Source organism: Cynoglossus semilaevis, chromosome 9 (genome assembly GCF_000523025.1).
Source record: "Cynoglossus semilaevis isolate Cse_v1.0 chromosome 9, Cse_v1.0, whole genome shotgun sequence".
NCBI lineage: Eukaryota > Metazoa > Chordata > Actinopteri > Pleuronectiformes > Cynoglossidae > Cynoglossus > Cynoglossus semilaevis.
The window spans coordinates 13,442,053-13,447,278 of record NC_024315.1 but is presented as its reverse complement, the minus strand read 5'-3'; the positions used below and the strand labels follow the sequence as shown (position 1 = coordinate 13,447,278).

Sequence of the window (5,226 nt, the reverse complement as noted above, 5' to 3'; positions counted from 1 at the left end):
GATTGGGGCAGCTGGTTAGCTGCTAAACAGGAGCCTGTTTGAACCGCACGGTTTGCACATTCAAACTAGTTCTGACTGCACAAAATGCTTCAGTCAGTGTGTTATTGAAGTGTATGAGATACCACGATGTTATTTGGCCCCTAAATATCTGCACGAAGACCGTTTGGTTTGACTGGTCCAAACATGTGTGTTGTTGAAGCAGCAACGTGTTCTGTGGGGATTTAAAGTGGTCCTCGCACTTTGTAGTGAATTGTAACGATGACATCCGTGAAGAAGACGACACATTATTGTCGAGGGAACGAATTTACGTTTTCATTATTTAAGCGTGTGTGCGAAATGAAATTGATTAATTCCTTTCAGGTGTAGCAGCAGACCCGTATGGCCATCACCTGGGCAGGTGGACTCCGCGACGCCAAGAAGTCCAAAGTCTCTGGTTTCTGTTACAAGTCAAGTTTTTGAAATGAAACTTTTCGACAGCGTTTATAGTGTGTTGTGAAATGTTTACAGGACATCGGGGCTGGAAAGAGCAAATACTGCACAGTGAATTTCCGACGAAGGCATCTTTAAGGGTGTAAGTCTGTTACTGTTAGTGTGATTTAGTTTTATTTTTTTCCCCAACGTTTCTGTGGACACGTTTTTAAAATGTGCATCTTGGGTTTAGATCATGGCCAAAGTAGTGGAGATGTACCAGCCGAGCTCAGAGGTCCTTCAGTTTGGAGCCGAGTGAACCTCACTTTTAAAGGTATGAAATGTATTTAAGAGAGTTGTTTTTGACTTTGTACAAAAACTATTTGCTACTTGAATTATTTAATGCTATTGTTGAATGTGAGATTCTTGAGTACTACATAGCAGTTATTTGAAGTATTTTGTAACATGCTAGTGCTAAACACTTTGAACATGGTGTAGTCACCTGAGAGCATTTGTATGGAATGTTGCCAGTTTCATCTTGTGTTCCAGGCCAGATGAAGAGGTGTAGGCAAGTTGTTCCACTCCTGATGATGGGGCCTTTGTTGAATCCTGTGAACACATGTGGGTGACAGAAGTAGTGTTAGTATGATCTGTCCAAATTTAGTTGTGTTAAAGTAAAGCTAAGAGTTACTGTTGTAATTTGACATTTGTTGTCTTTACATTTTTGATTGAATGCATGTTTTGTAAATGAAGTGTTCTGCTAATAAAAGACTAAACATCTTGTTCTGTTCATTGTTGTTGAAGTGTGCTGGTTGGGTTTTTAACTTGCTTGCTTTTTACTTAGTTTTTACATAAACTAAAAAACAAAAACCTAAACTAAAAAATGTTTCTTTCTTTACCTATACCACACCCTTGACTTTGATAATGCATGCCCTAAAAGGCAATGAGAAATCATTTCTGGAAATAAATGCCGACCACACACAATATTCCAACAACTTTCTTTATTCTGGACGGCTGACAACAATCAAATAAAGCTCACAATAAAGGTGCAATAGCATTAAGGCACAATGAACGTTTACCTAACTAAAACAAAAAAAACTCAGTCAAATTTTGTTTTTTTTCTTTACATTTAGAAGAAGAGGCTTCTTCAGTTCTGCTTATTCTATAAGGTTTACAATAGTCTTAAGTCAAACAGCTCACAATGAAAGTACAATAGCATTAAGGCAAAATGACAACATGAAAGGAATAACCCTAAGTGCAATGGCCAAAAAAATGACTGTTGCCAAAAAGTGACAGTTAGGTTTCTGACAATAGCATTAAGGCCCACTGAATAGAATGAGCTGGAATGAACACTTTCCTCAAGCAATTACACAATTCACTAAAACACTCACAAGTCCAGCAAACAAGTGATCTACTTCAAACAAAGTTTCTCATTCACTCTACCTGGCAGAGTCCAAGCTGCTGTGTTCACAGGCCTTCTCCTCCATTGTTCCTCTATCTGTTAAGACAATAGCATACAAGGCACAATGAATGACAACAATGAGCTGGAATAACACAAGGTTCTCAGTCATTTAATCCAAAAATACTTACATTGAGGGCAACTGAAAGAAGTAGGTTTTTTTTAAGACGTTTTACCTCTCATCCAAGAGGCTTCTTCGGTTCAGCAGAAATCATTTACCTCTTTCGGCCAGGGGAGGAACCACAGTTGATGGGACCAAAATGACCTTTGACTCCTGTCAAACTCCTCCTCGTTCACAGCTTGGAAGAACCTGCAGATTAGAAGAACACGAAAAGATTGTGCCACAATATGTTAACACAAACGAAGATTTTCCTTAATAGCAGCTACAAATAGTCACTTTCAACAACAACACTTTTCTTTATTTATCTTCAAAAACTAAAAACTCAGGTTTCACTTTGAAGGTTAAACAAATCTCATCTCTGGGCGTTCTCCTTGACGGCCAGCCAGGTGTCATTCTGATTACTTTATTTATAACATTTTTCAACAACTGTTAACACTTCAATCATTTAGACTCAAATGGCACAGAACTACTGTCACATAGGAGTTCTCACCTTGGCGGTGTTCTCCTTTGAGGCACTGATGAACATGGTGAGGTCGAGAGACGTCTGGATGTCATTGATGTGCCTGTTGTGCTCCTTAGGAGCCTTCAGGAGTTCTGCAGACTATTTAGAAATAAACAAACAAAAAAAAAAAACATGTTCATGATTATAACAAGCTCAACAACAGATGCTTCGGTGATTCATTATGTCCTCTTCTTCTATTTAATTTCTATAATACTGTGTGCAAACTATTTCTTTAGCAGTAATCAGGTTACGGTATTATTTTGTTCATGTTCATGTTGCACGTGACGATTACCTACAGATCTGTTGTGGATCCCTCAGGTCGAAGAAGTTCATGAAACACTGACAGCCCATCTGCTTGCCTGTGGAAAACATGATGATGTTGCCGCTGAAATCGAACCCTTGTGTTCTGACGGCAGACATTAAAGAAGGGACAGAGAGCAAAAGTTAAATACCAAAATGTAAAACACTTCACAGGAAATTATCCAAAATACATTTAAATAGTCATACACTAATGTCTGCTGGAACTGCCTAAATAGCTAACTGATTTTTTAATTTAATTATTTCACTACTCATCTATTTACACTGTGCATATATTTCATATATATTTATTTTATACACTTGTTCATATACCATCCCTTTATTTATACTAGTTCTGCTTATATATACATATCATTGGTATAATGTGGTATACTTCACTATACATACACATCATATCAATTTTAGAATAACAATAGTATAACATGTTGGCCAAAACAAATTATTGTTTTGCTCTACACTACTGGCGTCACCAATAACCTCAGGAAGAAATCTATGTTGCACTATTTTCCTTTTAATCTGAATGAAAATAAATCAATTCTACCGGCCTTAGTTATGTGCCCTTTTCATGATTACAGTATGATTTTTATATCACACACACTGTAACACAATTGCAAGTCAAAACTAGCAGAGGATTACTCTGCTACTCATGTCGCCATGTGTAGCTCCACTTGGACATTCCATATTGTTGACGTCAAACTACTTATTATCCTATAGTCATTGGTGGCACTTGTTAAGTGCAATCATTTCGTGTCACTCACTGTATCTTTAGCGACGTAAAACTGAAGGTCTCCTTCTCCGTTGAACTTGATCTGAGTGATGGACCGTTCATGCCCTGCAGTAGGATGGGTTTCTGTACAGAAAAGCAATATTTGCAAGTTCATTTCATTTTTTCAAAAAGGTGCATCAGCCCAGCTCAAACTTCTGTCAAATGCCAATTTCTTATTTACCACGACAACTCTATACTCATTATTTATGACGAAAAACGATCTACGAATACTTCTAACTTCTGACAAAAGCTAACGTTAGCTGCCGAGACACACATGCTAGCGAAAATTGCACTGAACGACTACCATTGTAAACTAAATACAACTACCAATTGTTTCAAAAACCCACCATTTCAATCAATCACATGTAGCTACCGTGCACAGTTTCTTTACTTGAACGCCTGGAAGCCCAAACGGCTAACACTTGTATCTCATGCGACGAATCCGCAACCGGAAATAAAGACCGTACAACGTATTTCCATTTCTGTTATACAAACGTTCCAATATCAGCGCGCCCCCTACAGTTGACCGCTGACATTCACATTCTTTTTTTTTTTTTGTTGAGTTTAGTTTCTTAGAACGTTTTGCTCATTGGTGATAATCAACAAAATAAATAATTTAAATACAAAATACAAAATAACTTCAAATAGTTTTTTAGTTAATAGTTATGCTATGGAGAAGGAATTTGAATAAATGAAACAGGAGCTAGCTCCTACAATGCCTTTTTATTGGGTATAAGTTAACATAAAACACTTCACTTTCACAATGATTAATTTTAAATTCAAATCAGATAAAGTTTTAAAGGTAAAAAAAATCTGATAAAGGGGAAAACTGTGTCATTTGAAATCAAAATTGCCCTGTATTTGATCACAAAATACTCAAATTTGGCTATTTTTACTTAATTAAGGTGTAGAGTCATACTTATCAGTGGGAAATATTAATATTTATCTTATGTACGTTTTTAACCATGAAGGAAGGGGAGGCACTGCCAATAAAGCTTCACTGAAGTGTAAAGCAAATGTCAAATTCTTACAATATATCACATTTCTAAACTATGTATATATAGATTTTTTTCCATCTCAATATTTGTGATGGTGTATATTGGGCTCTACAAAATAAACTAACCTACCATAAGTTGACACTGCAAATGTTTGCTACATTATATTTCAGTAGCCTACTGGGATCTGTCCTCTTGAAAACATGTCTGCATCTTCTTCCAACGCCTTTCTTTTTCATGACCTCACCTTTTTGACTCCACCTGTACTCTTTCTATCCTCCATTGCCACCGACTGACATTTCGCATCATATTGTTTATATTTGACATCTTCTTTTGTCAAAACTTTATTCAAATATAACCTGAACACAGCTCAATAAAATGGGAGGAATTCATAAATGAATATATGGATTAATAATAATACATGGGCCGACACAACTGCAGTTTCTTGTTTTTTAATTCATTGACCTACCTCATCGTTGTACTTTTTACCTCTCCCTAAAGGAAATATATACACTGTTAATTTCACCACATAACAGACAGTGAAAACATGCACGAACTTAAGGAAACTCACATTCACACGAGAAGAATCGTTTCCATGAAATGGCAAAAAAACGAAGGAAACAACCGTGTCTTATTTACTGCAATTTATAGACACGA

At 36.6% G+C, this 5,226-nt stretch overlaps 1 long non-coding RNA gene across 3 annotated transcripts; it reads right to left on the bottom strand.

The window, feature by feature from the left end:
• Positions 1-132: 132 nt before the first annotated feature.
• On the bottom strand, positions 133-4,078 carry LOC103383972 (uncharacterized). 3 transcript variants are annotated; one of them, XR_001760470.2, is made up of 7 exons: positions 3,922-4,078; positions 3,567-3,658; positions 2,787-2,896; positions 2,479-2,589; positions 2,044-2,177; positions 1,852-1,906; positions 133-1,017 (listed from the first exon to the last, which is right to left on the bottom strand). It is a non-coding gene; the product is annotated as an uncharacterized LOC103383972 (long non-coding RNA). The 3 variants fall into 3 exon arrangements; XR_522053.3 differs by having other exon boundaries at positions 1,852-2,177; positions 2,783-2,896; XR_003050693.1 differs by having other exon boundaries at positions 1,852-2,177.
• Positions 4,079-5,226: the final 1,148 nt, after the last annotated feature.